The following is a 16,573-nucleotide window of genomic DNA, read 5'->3' as shown; positions in this document are numbered from 1 at the left end:
CTATAGATAAACTGAATATTCAGTTATACAACATAGTGATGAAAACATACACAATCAAGTGTAACTACGAAGAGCGAGTCTATCCCAATTGAAGTTGGTTATCCTGGAAACAATTGTGTAATGCTTTGTGATATCATTGATAAATAGCACAATTGGTGTGTGCTAATTAAGGAGAATAAACCGCTAAGTGCACGTGTGCAAACATATGTTAAGGACATTCTGCTCAGGTAAGTAATGAATCAAGATGATTTATATAAACAAAAAGGATGCTGTGTTTTGAAATTCAAGTGTTGGTCATCTGAGGCTAGGAGCCAGAATTCTTTGGGCTAATCCATGTGGTGCTCATTCATGAAACCAATGGAGATGCTGTCATATCTATAATGTGCACATAAAAGTAGACATAGAAATGGGACTCATTCAGTGAAAGCTAACGAGTGATAGCTTGGCGTGGTTATGTTGTTCACATATAGGAATGCAAAGGAGATGTCACCATATTTTAATAATGTTGGCGATTCTATGTACAGAACATGCTGTATAAACTGGTGCCAAATAACAAACATTTGGTATGGATGATTCTAAAAACTTTTAATCAGGCTATTCTGCTGTAAACGAACATGTTTAATAAAGAACAAGTTTAATTTCGAATAGAATGATAATGATAACCAGAATAAAAAGTTGAAGAAATTCCATTGCACAGACTGACATGCAGCAATTTATTAAGTAAGGGAGTTGCGGCGTGGAACATGTTCCCAAATGTGCGCTGTGTCGATAATTGATCAACATAACACTCAAGGCAACTTTTAAGGTTCAGCACTTTTATTAGCAGGAATGGATGGTGTTGGGGGAACACTGACTAGCAGGGCTGGACTGGCCTACAGGGAACCCTGGAGATTTCCCGGTGGGCCTCTGCACCTCGGGCATCTTTTGTAGTTTATTTTCAAATTTTGAAAAAAATGTCTAGGGGCTCTTTTGGTTCCCAGTGCACCCCTGCCTACTATGTTGGGGAATTGTCCCCATAATAAAATAGGTGATCCTATCTGGCTCAGGCTAATCAAACAGCGGCAAGGAAGAGACTGAATTATAAAGTGTCAGGCGTTCATAATAGGACAGACTCAAAACGCTCCCTCAGCCTAACTGTCAATTTCCTGGATTGAACCTCTTTGCTTGTCCTTAGGGTATTAACATCTTGTAAGCTGTGGGAAAGAGCTGAGACTGCCTGTCCTCCTTAGTGTTTCCATAGTCTACTACACAGTTTGAGGGTTATAACACCCAGCTCATTTCTAAATTCAAATTCACAGTCTGAGGGATATAATGCAGAGTTTGCTTCTTAACTTCTCACTCCCATTGAAATAGCATCCAACATGCTTCCTAACTTTCCTCTTGGTTGCACAATTCTCCTCTGTGCTGATGTATTCTCATTCTGGTTGCAGGGCCCCTTGAGATGATGGAAACACCCCCCTACCAACTAGTAAGTATTCCCCCTCATGGTATCACCTTATCAGCACATGGTTTCTCCTCTATTGCCAAGGAAGGAACTTAAGCTTACCTTAAAGTATTTCTTGAGCTTTGCCATGGTCGTCATCATCAGCATGTGTCATATCCCTTATAATCCTGGGATCACCCTCCTGGCTAGAGCCTCAGTAAGCTCTGCTTTCTCCTTCCTGTTGCATGTCTCTTCCTGGAATATGGAATTTAGCCCACAGAAGGGTTGCAGAAGTGTGTCTTCCTTTGGCTCTAGTCCCACTCAATATCTGTGGTAATATGTAAAACAAAGTGGGGGTTCTGGTAGTCTCTCTGACAGCACAAACACGGCCATTGACCTGTTCTTGAGTGGATGGCCCCTGGGAGAGTCTCTACCAAGTCTTTAGCTCACTGTCCCTTTCACTTGTTCAGAGGAGAATTGCATAGCATTTCGGTGCTGGACTGCCCCTGGGCAGGACAAAGACTGATATGCAGGGAAATTTCTTCTCTGTGAAAGGCACATTGTAAGTTTGATCTTCTTTATTCTCCCTATTTGCCTAATTTCATTGAACCTGTTGTTCTCTATATTTTCTCCACTAAATGGCTACATTCAACATTTTCCAAGAGAAAGTCAGATTCTCGTTACCGGCAGGCACTCGAGCCCAACACTCCCTAGATAGAGGCTCAATATGTGTGTAACTCGCTTACCACACATTCTACCTACATATAGACAACAATACGCTACTTAACGCTCTATCTTTCTACTTCCTGAAAACTCGACAAGGGTAGACAAATTAACCCTGCTAGCCCTTTTCTAGAGAAACTGAATGGTTACCGGACTTCCTGATTTGCTGTATGCATATTTGGCCCAACCAGACCTGCGAAGAAACATAGAAGAAACACATACTTACCTAGCGATTTGAAGACATGGTTTTCTTCCCAGAGGGTTTCCCTGTGACATTTGTTCTGTCCCTCACTTGGCTAATTTAGAGAGCTGGGGAGTGCAACAGTTATCAGGAAACGTGTCTAAGCATCACTGAACCACATCGGACAAGGTCAGTTGCAATCTGTGCACTTTTACCATTGAATTCAAATATTGTAATTGTCTCTACTTAATAATACAAGAGTCTGAAAGAAGTCAAATCATTACAGTTAGTGATGTCTAATGAAAGGTATCAGTGCACAGAGGGCAACTATGGATCAGATGCAACAGTTAGTGCTAGTGTTCAATCTCTGACCCTGGAGGTACAGCATCTAAAACAGGAGAATGTCTTGTTGCGCCAAGAGGTAGTTCATCCACTATTAGATATACCTCCAGAACCTTTACTGGGTGGAAAGTACGATGGAAATCCATTTAAATTGAAGGAATATTTGGATGCTTGCACAGTTCAGTTTGCATTTAATAATACATACTTTCCATGTGACCAAGACAAGGTGGGATACATGATTTTGCATCTGTCAGGGGCTGCCCTGGCTTGGGCTATGCCTTTAGTAATAACCAACAACTCCATATTAGGTTCCTATCAAGCATTTACCCATAGCCTCAAAGCTATATTTGGCCAACATGAAATCACAGTTTCATCCCTGGAACATCTCTTAGATTTCAAATAGGGCTCCCAGGATATTTTGACTTATATAACTAATTTCAAGCTGGTGGGGGCAGACACTGCATGGCCTGACAATGCCTTAACCACCTTATTCCGCAGATATTTGTCAGAGGATCTCAAAGATGAGATCTCTAGAGTGCCTCGTCCTGAAAATTTAGCAGAGATGGTAACTTTTACCATGCAGGTTGGCTACCATCTACAAGAACATCATCCCAAAAAGAAATGCAGTAGATCTGTGAATCAGCCGATGATCATTCTAGACCTCCTCCTAAAACAGTAGAACCAGATGAACCTATGCAGGTGGGTGTTATGTGAGGGAGGTTACCTTCAGAAGAATGGAGCCGCAGGAGATCATTGGGCCTTTGTCCAGTCGCACCTCCCCAGACACAGGGAAACGCTCAATCCTGATCATAGGGAGAACCATGGTCGGGCAAGAAATCTTAGGTTCCATAGAACTTGTTGTTGCTCATCCTAATGAGTTACAGAACATTTCCCACATACATCCTCTTATGGGCGTTCTTAATGTCCAGTTTGTGATCACTAACAGTGTTGTACACAACGTCCCAGCATTACTGGATTGTGGGGCAGCAGGTGTCTTTATTGATGATCAATGGGCCAGTGAGAATGGTATTGCATGTATACCCAAGGAGATATCCCTACCAGTGGAAGGCGTAGATGGCAGTCCCTTAGTATCCGGTCCTATTAGTGAACAGACTGTTCCCTTAGAGAGGCACATCAACACTCATTCTGAACAAATTACTTTTGCACAACCCGCATGTTAACTGCAATGCTGGGTCGATGTTCCTGGGCTCTGATCATTCTGTTTCTCATTTTCTGAGTAAAAGGTGAGTGGATCTACACACGTCTCTACCCCATTCTAACATCTCCCTGAATAGCGCTATGATTGATAACATCCCGATTTTGCCAGAAACATATAGGGAATTCCAAGACGTCTTCTCCACACCAGAATGTTCTGCTCTTCCTCCACATCGCTGAGATGATTGTGTGATCAGTTTGCTACCTGATCAACCGATACCATTCGGACGGATGCTTATACTTTCCGGAAAGAAAAAGGCAGTGCTCAAAGAATATCTCCGTACCAATCTACAGAATGGATTAAAAACTGTGTTTATTTCTCCAAAAGGTGCTTCATTGTTCTTTGTTACGGAGAAAAACACAGAAGAACTTTGTGCCTGCATTGACTTTAGAGGCTTGAATAGGATCACTATCCCGGATCGATATCCCATGCCTCTTATTGCTGACCTCCTAGAGGCAGTGAAAGGGGCCTCTTTCTACACAAAATTAGATCTTAGGGGTGCCTATCATCTTATCCACATCAGATCTGGTGATGAATTGAAGACTGCCTTCCGCACACCATTTCGTCATTTGAAGTACAGGGTGATGCCTTTTGGATTATCTAATGCCCCAGCTATTTTCCAATGTTTTATGAACCACGTATTTTCAGATTTACTTTTATATTCACTGTCTATCTTGATGATATTTTCATCTTTTCCCACAATTTGTCCGATCACACTGAAGAGAGGGTCCAAGAAATGCCCCTCCTCAACCCCATGAACATGACAGAGACGAAGACGCAAGAACGATCAAAGTCACTCATGATTTTTGGGACAAACCCCAAATGCACCTCTGGCTGGCACGTATACAGACATGAATCCCCTCAGACAGTCATTCCCACCACATCCAGTGCATATCCTTACAGATCCAGGGAACGCAATGGAGATTGTGGATCCGAACACTATAATGGACTGCATTGATGAAATGCTGAGAAAACACTGAGCTGACGTCACTAGTGACACCACGAAATAGTTACTCATGAAGAACACTCGCAGCCCTAACCAGCATTACACAGATACACATTTGCATACACAAACAACATGCTTACACAGTTCTGTAGACAGAGGACAGATACATATTCATACTGTCAAAGTGTTATTGTTTTTCTCATTAGCCAAATGCAGTAACACTGAAACGCAAAGCAACATGGGATGCTGAGCAAGCTTGGAGATGCCTATGGCAATTAACCCTATGGCACTACAGGAGTAAATATGGAACACGGTAGGACCAAGTATGGATAACTTATAAGTAACATAGCACAGTACAAGCAGGTAAAAATCACATTATAAGTATAAGGAAAATTACAGAAGGCCTCAATGAACAGAATACCAGACAAGGGAAGCCAGCTCAGGCTGCATGAAGTGAAGACCAAGCTCATAGCCAAGGTCAGAGATAAACAGTCACATTCTAAGCTCTAAATGACAAGGGAACAGCTGCAGGAAAAAACGTAATACATCCTCATAAACGCAGACCCAACAAGCTCTATTGTGTGGTCCATAACCACGTAATGCAGCCAAACTAGACAATGGGCATTCACCCATGTGGGAAGATGAGCCGTTCTGAGCAGATGTCAAGTGAAACAAGTGTTGGAAAGTGGAATCACACTCTCATAGCCAAAGGTGGTCTACAACCAGATACAATTGGGACACATAGTCTCTTCACATCACCTTGAAGAGGTGCACAGAGGGCTGAGAACCGAACTGGGTCCCAGGTCTGGGGAGACCTGATCTAACCAATCAAGAGACAGACATTCTGGGGTGGATGGCAGAAGGCAAGGGCCAATGGTAAATCTACAAACCTGCAACTATGTAATAGATAGTTTTTTGGGCATGGGCCAGGTCTGCCACCTGACATGCGAGGGCCAGTATAATAACTTATATATGGTCTAGATATAGGTGATACCACTCTAAGCACCCAATCAATATGGGGGATAGGTTTTTGGGGGACGGCTCAGGTGATGATGCCATTGGTGGACAAAACTGTGGAGCATGCCTTGGGGAGTGGAGATTTTGGGAGAATTGAGATCGTCCTGTATGAACCCCGTCGGTTTTCTGTAATAAACAACAGTTGAACTTGCCCATGGCTGAGTCCTCCGTTATTCTGAGGAGATGGTTGTTGGGCCCTTGAGGGATCAATCCTCAGGCCTCTGGTCTGCACCAACAAGTTGGTAGGTAGCAGAGGAGTGGGTTGAGCTACGCTAGTTCGGTACAAAGCCATCCCTCCTGCCTTAAGCCTGTAGGGGCTGCGGGATGCCTTGCAGGTTTCTAAACGACAGGAAAGCATGCCCCATGTAAAGATGTAAAGGCCATCAGGAGTCAGCCTAGGAAATATCCTTCCTGCAGTCCGTGAGGAGTCCAGCAGACCACAAGGGTGGTGTGGCAGCTTTGAGAGATGCAGCAGCCAAGCGGCATCAGCAGATCACAGAGTGTAAGTATAGACTCAGCCACACAGCAATCGAGGGAAGAGGGAAAGTAACGGGGGGTGTCTGGGTGGTATTGAGTATTTTTGAGTATTTTTGAAGTATTGTCGAGTATTGTTAGGTTTAGGTAGAGGAGAGGAGGTAGATGTCCTTTTTGTGGTTAGGGCGCATTCGGTTTCGAGGTAAAAGGTTCTGGTGAACAACCTAGACTATTGACTCGGGGGCACGGATGACAGAAGTTATGTCAATATTGGATTTCCTGTGGGTTGGGTGTTTTAGATCGGGTCATAGATGATGGTATTCCTGTAATGTTTAGCCAAGGGAGGGGGCTTAGATTGCGGAAGGTGGTTCGCCTGGTTAAGTCTTGCAGAGGCATTTTATCTACAAGGCGACACTATAGGTACTGATCAACACAAGAGAATATTGGTATCCCCTGTTAGGCAGGAAGACAGCTGTGGGTTTATGTTGGGGTTGTGTGTATTTTTGGGCAACAGGATTTTAGCATTGTGCTTGCTGTAAGTGATCCTTAGCACTACCTTGTTTAGTGAATTGGTGACATCAATCCTTAGGTCTGTGCAAAGGACCTGGAGAGCATGAGGTATTGTGGAAACAGTGTTGAGAAACTTGAGATTGACAAGGGAGGTTGTCCAATAGCGGTGCATAGAATGCGCATGCGCAAGATTGGTGGGTGTGCCTGAGGAGGTGGAGAATTGTAGAAGGGCGGCGCGCGGTGCACGGCTGGAAGATTATTGTGGGGCCAGAGATGCTCAGAGAAAATTGAAAGAATTGCCATTGCACTGTGTTTTTCCCTAACAGCATATAGTCAAAAACTTCGACTTGAGGTCAATAAGAGTAAATGCAGTGAGTGACACACCCCTACAGCACTTATGTAAGACCCTTTCACCCTGTAAGGACAAGATTAGTAAATATAGCACAGAAGGGACGAAAAGCACAGAGGGTAAATCGACTATGTCATGGACACAATGCAGAGATTTCTCCAAGAATGTGCAGCAAGCAATACTGACACACTTACAGGTCACTTTTAATGGGTTAGCCAACCACATGGCAATATTCAAGCTGTGCCGGATGTTTCAGGAGAGCGTGGGGGAAGTGGTGAGGTGTCAATGAATGCTGAGCCAATAGAAGGCACCGGGACAGGCATACCCACCCTCCGCTCCCGTAACCTCTCTTGTGAGCGAAGTGCAGAGGACTCTGACTATGAGCAAGGGATGTGCCCACTATGGGAGCTAAAAGCAGCAGAAGGGTATTCAAATCCAGTATTTCAACCTCTGCCATATATACCAAGGAGGAGGGGCAGAAAGGGAACAGGCAAGCGTCTGACAGCAAGGAAACAAGCAGTAAGATGTCGAAGGACACGAAGGAGGGGTTATAAGGCATAATAAGGCATAGCCACGAACAAGTGGGTAGGGGGACAGATTCTCCTAATGCAAAATGGGAAGAAAACAGGAGGGGCAGCGGGGGCAACCAAAACAATGGAAGATCTTAATGGGAGCAGCGAAGCAAAGGATTGGGACAGAAATAATAGAAGAAGTAGACAGAAGGCAGAGCGAAGCAGAAAAGAGATGCAAGAGAGACCGCAGAGAGAGTAGAAGGGAGGACGAGAAATATCATCAGCAGAGGAAGAGGAGGAGGTGGAAGGTGCAAAAAGAGACTGAGAGATGAAGGGTAGCAGATGAGAAGGCAAAGCAAGTGTTAGTGGATAGGGAACAGAGCACATGGCAGATAGAGTGGATTATGAGAGCGCACGCCCGCAAGGAGGAGGAGCGTGCAATTTGAGACAAAATGGCACAGTGGTCAATGGGCACAGGAGAGGAGAAGAAGGGAGGAGGTAGGCAAACGGAGCTGAACAGCACAACTACACAGGATAGGACTGCCGCCATATCAGACAGGACAGGCATGGGTTCCTGCGGGGAAGGAGGCCGGCACGACTTGCGTGACATTGACTTCACTGTCAAGTCCAACACAGACACAACTTCTAGGAGACTTAGCTTTGTGGATGATTTTTGCAGTAATATGGACACTGACTGAAGGGGTAGTGGCGACAAGGGAAGCAGGCAATTCCAGCACCAGTCACTGGGGAAAAGTGCAGATAAAAGCGTGACCTGGGACATCGGGAAAGGCATAGGAGGATCTAATGGAGACAAGGACGACCGAACACTGCGGTCAGTCGACGAATTATGCAAGCTAGATGACCTGGTCCCATATGTACGTATGTATGTACAAAGGCTGTGGGATCTCCCAGGGCAACAGAGAGGGAGCCAGTAAAAGCCTACACTGACATTGGAGATGCCGACAAGAAGATTAGACTGACTCAAGGAGCTAATGGGGAGGTAAGGTTTACACAGTTTCCCCTATTGGAAAAGGGAGAGGGCAACCTCAATTTTATACCATGGAAACATATAGACAAGGAAAATCTGAATTGTAGGCTAACCTCATTAACCGTGACTGCGGGGAAATGGATATATGAAATGGAAAGGATGACAGCGGGACAGAAGTTGGCAGTGGGGGACATAAAGGGACTACTAGTGGCAATCCTCTGGGAGGCCGCTGATGACATATGGAAAAGGGTGGGGTACCCAGGAGTAACCCCCAGGACACAGTGCACAATGGTTCGCCATTTGCAAACTGCCAAAGAGCAGTATGGCAGGCTCTAAGGATAAAATACCCAGACACGTCAGACATTACTGTGATTATGGCATGCGAAATGGGGGAAGACAAAGACCCCTTACATCATATTCAGACGATTCAAGAGTGTTGGTGCCTTGAAACGCGAGAAATAGTAGCATTATTTTACCACATATTGTGCCAAGGGTTGCCAGAACCGATACAGAAGCAGCTTAAGAAACTAGTGGGCATACAGCTCATGATAGTACATCATTGTAGGTCATTGCAAGAAAACGCAAGGAAAAAGCGTGAGGCGAGAAAGCAAGAGGAAGCAAAGTTAGTGTAGAGGAAGTTGTCCAAATATGCCATGCAAGGGGCAGTGCTGACAAGCGCGGGAGGACCGGGAACATCACATCCACAGTACGCACAGCTGCCCGCAGGGGGAGGATTCATGGGGTGGGGGAAAATGCAGCTGGATTTCGGGGAAGAGGGGGGACACCAAGAGGATGGGGGTATGGGCCACAGATGCATAACAACAAAGGGGGATTTGCAGGGGGTTTAGAGGATAAAGGCAACAGGTGCAGCAAGGCCCAGAGGATTTTCCTGGAGGTTTCCCAGGCCAGGGGAGGGAGCCACCATAGTGCTGGGTATGCAGCCAGATAGGGCACATTTTAAGAGTGTGTAGGAGCAGTGGGGTACAACAGGATGGGGGGATGCAATACCAACCAGCACATCAGTGGAAACAGGATCAGTACCATACACAGGAGCAAACTCAGGAACAAGGACTGGCATTGAACGCATACCCACGGCCACACCAGCCCATCCAGACACCACAGATGCAAGAGCCTATACCACAGTATTTACAGTCACCGCAGGTGCCCCAGAAACAAGGTAACATACAGCACACATACACGGCACAGCAGGTGCATCAAACACAGAATAGCATACAAACAAACGACAGGACAGTGGCACACACAGACTCAATAGCAGCAGCCCCCATTAGGAACTTGGGGGTTCACCATGGTAGAGAACAATCAATTTTCAGGGAATGGGATGTCCTTATACCCTCAATAGAAATATACCCTGAATAGAAAAGCCCACAGATGGACTTGATGCGTTCCATCTTGTCAGTTACAACCAACCATGCAGAGGAACCATGCATAGGGGTGACGATAGGTGACAAGACCTTTTCCTTTCTTTTAGACATAGGCGCGACTAAATCCTGCATTCGGGAGGGGAATTACAGGCTGTCAGGTAATGCCATGAATATTCATGGATGTTCTGGGGCTACAGATGTGGGTCCTTTCACAGATAACATTTCGCTTTCTATAGGGGAACATAAACTATCCTTACCCTTACTCTACTCCTGACAGAGACCTGTAAACATACTGGGGAGAGACATTATGATCAGACTTAACATGAGGATTTCATTCACGGGCAAGGGGATAGTGTGCCCCACACCAGGGATACACATTCTCAATATACGGGAAATCATTCAAGCCTACTGTGGATGAAGGGTACAGAGGGGGTGCCAGTGGATGAGGAACTGTTTCGATATGGGACTGAGATTGCAATAGCATGGCTTCCAGGGATTCAAGGGAAGATGTGGCGATTCCAAATGAATACTTATTAACATCTGAAATACCATTCACACAAGGTCAAAAGTGCCACTAGAACTGGAGGCAGTTATGGTGGGAGATGAGTGGACACCAGTGCATGGCACAGATGACACCGGGCGACCATGGAGAGCATTGACCGCCGTAGCTGAAGGATTCAGGCTTTGTTCAGATGGATTTCTGGTGGGCAGAGGTTCAGAAGGCCATCCTAGTTTCTTGAAACAGGGTCACCTTCTGGACAAGCCAAACCAATCAAGGTACCATTGGTGGCGGTCAAGAATATGGGGTCATTACGAGTTTGGAGGTAGCCATACCGCTATTAGTGCCATGGTTGCCTCCAAACTCGTGTCCGGGTTCTCTGAATGGGGACTTACCGGGGCATTCCAACCTTGGAGGACCTGGTAAATCCTCATTCGGAAAACCATTCCCCATTCCCATTGAGCCCCAATAGGGCTCAATGGGAATGGGGAGGAAGCTAATAACGGGCCCGTAAATGACAGGCCCGTTATTAGCTCCCTGGTCCCTTAGCGGCTCCTGCTAAGGATGGCTGGTTTTACTAGCCGGCCTTAGTGGGACCCGCTAAGGGACCTTGGAATGCAGCAGTAAGGGGTTAACGGCACCAGCATCCTTACCGGTGCCGTTAACCCCTTAGCACCGCACTCGTAATGACCCCCTAGGGCTCAGAAGGGGTGAGGGTGACTGAAAGACCTCAATGAACACACAGAGTAAAGGACACTACAAATCACCCCCAGGCAGGTGTATCTATATTAAAAATATAAGTACATTTATTCAAGGCCTTTGAAATTCAACACACAGCAATTATCAATAGCAATACATCAAACCAACACAACACTACTATAATGCATATACACAATACCAAGTGGACTAAAGGGATAAAATCACATAATGGGTCCACAACCTAAAATGGAAGGAAGCAAGCAGTGCAAATAGTCTTTAGGCAGTTATTCATAAAGTAAACCCTAACTGAGAGGCAGTCCTGTCCCTACGAAGAGAGGAGCCTAGCGCTCAATGTACTTTCAAATGCTGGTGCACGCGATAGTGCAGAAGGGCGAAAACAGGGTCTCTTGCAGGGGCTGAAGCAGCTCAAGAAGGTGGGTAAGGCAATGAAGAACTATTCGTGGAGGGTCTCCCCAAAAGGGCAGAACCGGTTCCAGGAGTTGGGAAAGGTTCGATAGCACAGGCTATCTGCGGAATGGGGAGTGACCCTCTGCGTACCAGTGGATGGATGTGCTAGGGGCCACCGGAAAGGGTTGCAGGTACTTACCACCCCTCAGCGCACTCTGGACCAAACTTTGGCAGTCGAGTATTCGGTTGCAGGTTCAAATGCAGCAGTTGTGCGGCTCTGCGGCTTTCAGCGGGAAAGTTACAGCGATGATTCCATGATTGGACAGTGGCATTTTGTCCACTCCTGATGAATGGATCAGGCCAGTTTCACTGTGGCAGGCTTCAGGGCTCAGAGGGGCACGGCAGCAAGGCACCTGTGAAGTTTGTCACCATGGCTGGGCGACACGGTAACCACGTGTACTCCGGTTCCGTCACTCTCTCTTTATTCCAGACCTGGGAATGCCACGGGTACAAAATTCGGTGTGAGAGTGCCGTTAAAGCAGAGCTTGTGATGTACTAAGTTTCAAGGGCCTCCTTGAAATGGTGGCGGTGTCAGAGCAAAGGTCCTGAGCAAGCTGGTCAGCCCACTGGTTGGCCCAGGGACACTTCCGAGAAGGCTTACTTGCAGGGTTTGATGAAGGTGCCAAGAGTAGTTGGTCCCACTATTCTAATGGGTTGAAGCGTCTTCACAGACCTTCTAGTTCGATCAGATGCAGAGGGATCCAGCAGGATGACAGCAGGCTCAGGGTGCCAAATCTTCCAGCGGGTCACCAATGGTTCCTCGACTCAGCTTTTAAGTTTCAGGATATTTGGATCCTATCGTAGGTTCAGTGAGATTGACCTGGTGTGGGTGTTTGGGGCCTTCTCTTATCCAGAATCTCCTTCGCTCCAAAACGAAGAGGACCCAATGGGAAATCTGCTCACATACAGGCACACCAGACGTGGACCAATCACAGAACACAGTGGTCCCAGTCATTCACAGCACAACACACTCTCTGGCACCCAGGATGTGTATTGGAACTAGACGGTCCAACCCACATCCAGGAAGCATGCACACAAGGCATGCAGAAGCCAGCAAAAGCTTGGCGTTTCGCGGGTGAATGCATGCCCAAATAAGGACTGACCTGGATCATCTCGACCTGGGGAAGGCAAAGGGGCAAGATGGCCAAAGTACAGGACAAAGAACCTCGTGGGGCCATTTTGGAGCCAGGCCACCTTCCTATGCCAAACGCAGTAAGTGCAGTTTGTATGGCAAGAAAGGGTTAAAAATATGCGAAAAGTAAGCTGCCACCAGCCCTGTCCAAGGTGCATCTGTACTTCTCCTAAAAAATCCTTTGAGGGAGTCTATAGCCTTTGGAAATTAAAGGAAGACCCAAGCGCACTGTACTGTAAGGTACATTGTGCACTTGTAACATGTTGCAGAAAAGCTGCAACATTGGAAAGGACTAAGGGAAACAAAGTCTCCCATTTCTGACTGTCTTTAAGGGCATGTCAGTTTCCCCATAACAACGTTAATGAAAGCCCAGTGGAGTGCAGCTGAAGGCTGTGCTTCACTGGTAAAGTCAGACTATTGTGTTTAAACAGCAGCAAAAAGTTGGGGGTACACAAAAACCGGGGGGAAAACTTCACATAAATGGGAATCTTTCCTAACAGCTGACCACAGTGACAGACAAAGAACTATTAAGGGAAAACAGATCAGCCTATGAGATGGTGTTCCAAATGAGCATCACGTACTGGGTGAGGATATATTACAGGAAGGTAGCACAGAGAATGGTGATAACGCTGAAGCACCACTGACCTTTCTCAAGGAATATTTGGCCAAGGGACCCAGAATTCTATGGACCACTAGTCTCTATGGTGTGGGGCTTTTGAAGGGGTGGGAGGGGTGAAGATCAAATTGAAGCCAGCAGCAATTCTACCACAAGTGTTACAATACCCACTCTCAAGGGATGCAGACAGGGCATCTATGAAACAATTGCAGCACTAGTAAAGCAAGGCATCCTAGAGCCATGCGAAGCACCATGCAACACATCTGTGTACCCTTTTAAGAAAGCAGCAGGCAGGCAATGGCATTTTATACAGGATTTGAGACCTCTGGACCATATTGTAGAAGTAGAATATGCTTTAGTTCCGAACCTTAGCAACATTCTTGTGCAGCATTCCAGAGGAAGCTGCCTGTTTCATGGTCATAGACTTTTTTGTTCTCACACTCCGACGGGGAAGTGATGACAGCAGAACGGACTCAGAAGACAAGCTTGGGGCACAGGCCACTGGCATACTACAGTGGAAAGTTAAACCCAGTAATGAGAGAACATTATCTGTGTGAACAAGCTTTGGCTGCAGCCGCATGCAAGGTGGACAAATCAGCGCGTATAACTATGGGGTGTCTCAGGAAGATAGCTCAGGGGCAACGTTCTCGTCTTGGAAGCAAGACGACGTGGAGCAACACAGGTTCGATCCTTGGGTCCACACTTAGTAACCTCTCGGTATTAAGCGCATTATAAATAACCAATTATAATTATAATAATTGCAGCACCACTCTTTACGTGCAGCATGTCCTCTTTGCAATACTGGAGAGACCAAAGAGCACACTGACAACACAAAGAGCATCAGGGTATGAGGTGTTACTATCAAACCCAGCTCTCAAAGTAGTGAGGTGCAGACTTGTCAACCCGATGACCTTTCGCACCGATGTGTTACAAGAAGGTGACTATGCACATGACTGTACAGTGAGCTTAAAAGAAATCAGTGACACTTGCATGGTACAGGAGGATGCACTTGAGGGGGAGACATGTTCTACATTGATGGGTTGTCAACAATTGGCCAGGCAGATGGGGTCAGATATACGGGAACAGCAGTGGTGAGGCTAAGGGAGGGCAGAACCAGTAAGGTAGTGGTCAGTGCATGACTGCCATCACATTATTCATCACAAGCAGGCCTTAATATTGGCATTGAAGCACATAAGAAAGAGGGAGGTGACGATTTACTCAGATTCAGCCTATGTGACATCCACAGCACACTCAGGACTGTCACGAAGAATGAGGAGGGGTTTCAGAACGCTGATGGGTCACCAGCACATCATGCACTCCTTTTGGGCAGACTAGTAGACGTGATACATTATCCTGAGCAAATAGGAATAGTGAAATGCAAAGAACACACACAAGGGGAAGACACTTTCTCAAAGGTGAATGAAGCAGCAGACACAGAAGAAATATGTGCAGCATAATTTGGAGAGCTCTTAGAAATAAAGGCCTCATCACGTGCCTGTGATTATGCAAAGACAGTGATACTTAAGGAGGGGTACAATGTATTTCCAGATCATGGAGCTCCAGGGAGCTGCACCCAGGGAGGAAAAGGACCTGTGGATTAAGAGGGGCTGTACAGTAAATCCAAAAGATGCCCTATGGCAGCAAAATAACACAGGGAAGGTGGTTCTGCCACTTGCATCGTTGCACACAGTACTGTCAGAGCTACATGATCCAACACATACAGGGAAGGAGGTGTTTGCCACCCATATTTGAGAAACATGGTTCTGCCCTAATTTGGCAGGACACATGGTCAAATCTATGAGTAATTTCTTGACCTGCAAGCAAATCACTGCAGGACATACATTGAGAGTTGTGAGAGGAGCCATACCTCGCCCAGTCGGTCCATTCCAACACCTCCACATCGACTATGTCAACATGATTCAAGTCTGCCAAGGAAACCGCTAGATGATAGTGGTTGTATGTCCATTTTCCCAGTGGATTGAGACAGGCCCCTGTTCTCATCCTAGTGCTCTCAGAGTGAAGACATTTGTGGTTTGGGAAGTGTTCCCACGATGGGGCGTGTGTGAAGTTCTGCGGTCTGACAAAGGCACTCCCTTCGCTTACAAGATGTTTAATCACATTACAACATTGATGGGTATCCAATACACATTCTCCTGTACTTATCACCCACAATCAAACCGGGTGTGTGAATGCCTCAAGGGCCTCCTGAAAGAATCGATAGCCAAAACTAAAAAGAGCACCAATAAGAATTGGCTTTATTGTCTACCTCTAGCCCTGTGCACATTGCGCAACACGCCTGGGTCCAACCACCATTTAACCCCAAGGTGGTTACAGGACAGTGCATGCAACTCCCCCTGGCTCCTCACACTAGGGCGATCAAAGATGCACAGAGTAGTGCAAATGTTTTGGGTCAGGAAATGTATGAGTATGTTACTTCCTTGATTGCTAGTGCCTCTTTTATCTCTCACCAAATACAACACCAGGGAGGCCCTGAAGCCAACGGAGAAGGCAGCACTGTCAACAACGCAGAGGACTTACTTAAGCCTCCGCCTGTCTTTTCTGCGGACAGTGTCCTCCTCTGTAACTTTGTTCGGCACTGGAACGCACCCCGATTCACGAGTCCCCACATTGTTGAAGCAGTGACTGAGAGTGCAGTAAGGCTCCAGGGGAGAACTGTCTGGAACCGTATGAACAACGTCTACAAAGTTGTGGCCTCACCTGGCAACGAGATGGACAGGGTCAACATGCATCAGCAAGAAGAGCAAAGAGATAATTTGGAACCAGCACTGCTGAGTAGAGGACACCCAATGGCTACTCGCTCATGGCAGCAGAGTTAGGGCAAAGGCTTCATACACATCCAGAGTGAGGGTACACTGTCAGTTTGGCATTTTTCTCTCTACACACATTTGTCGAGAAAGTGCAACTGTCTTATTGCATAATTGTTCATGTTGCCTAATGATTTACAACCTGATACTTTTTTGGGCCAATTTGTCCACTTCATTAGAAGGTTCAACAGATTTCGAGCACAGTCTCCTAGTGTGTACTACCACGTTTTGTATTGCATATTTAGCCCAAGCTTACCCACATAGACCCTAG

This window comes from Ambystoma mexicanum, chromosome 2p, assembly GCF_040938575.1.
Source record: "Ambystoma mexicanum isolate Mex_15411 chromosome 2p, UKY_AmexF1_1, whole genome shotgun sequence".
Taxonomy (NCBI): domain Eukaryota; kingdom Metazoa; phylum Chordata; class Amphibia; order Caudata; family Ambystomatidae; genus Ambystoma; species Ambystoma mexicanum.
Note: the sequence above shows the minus strand (reverse complement) of the source record.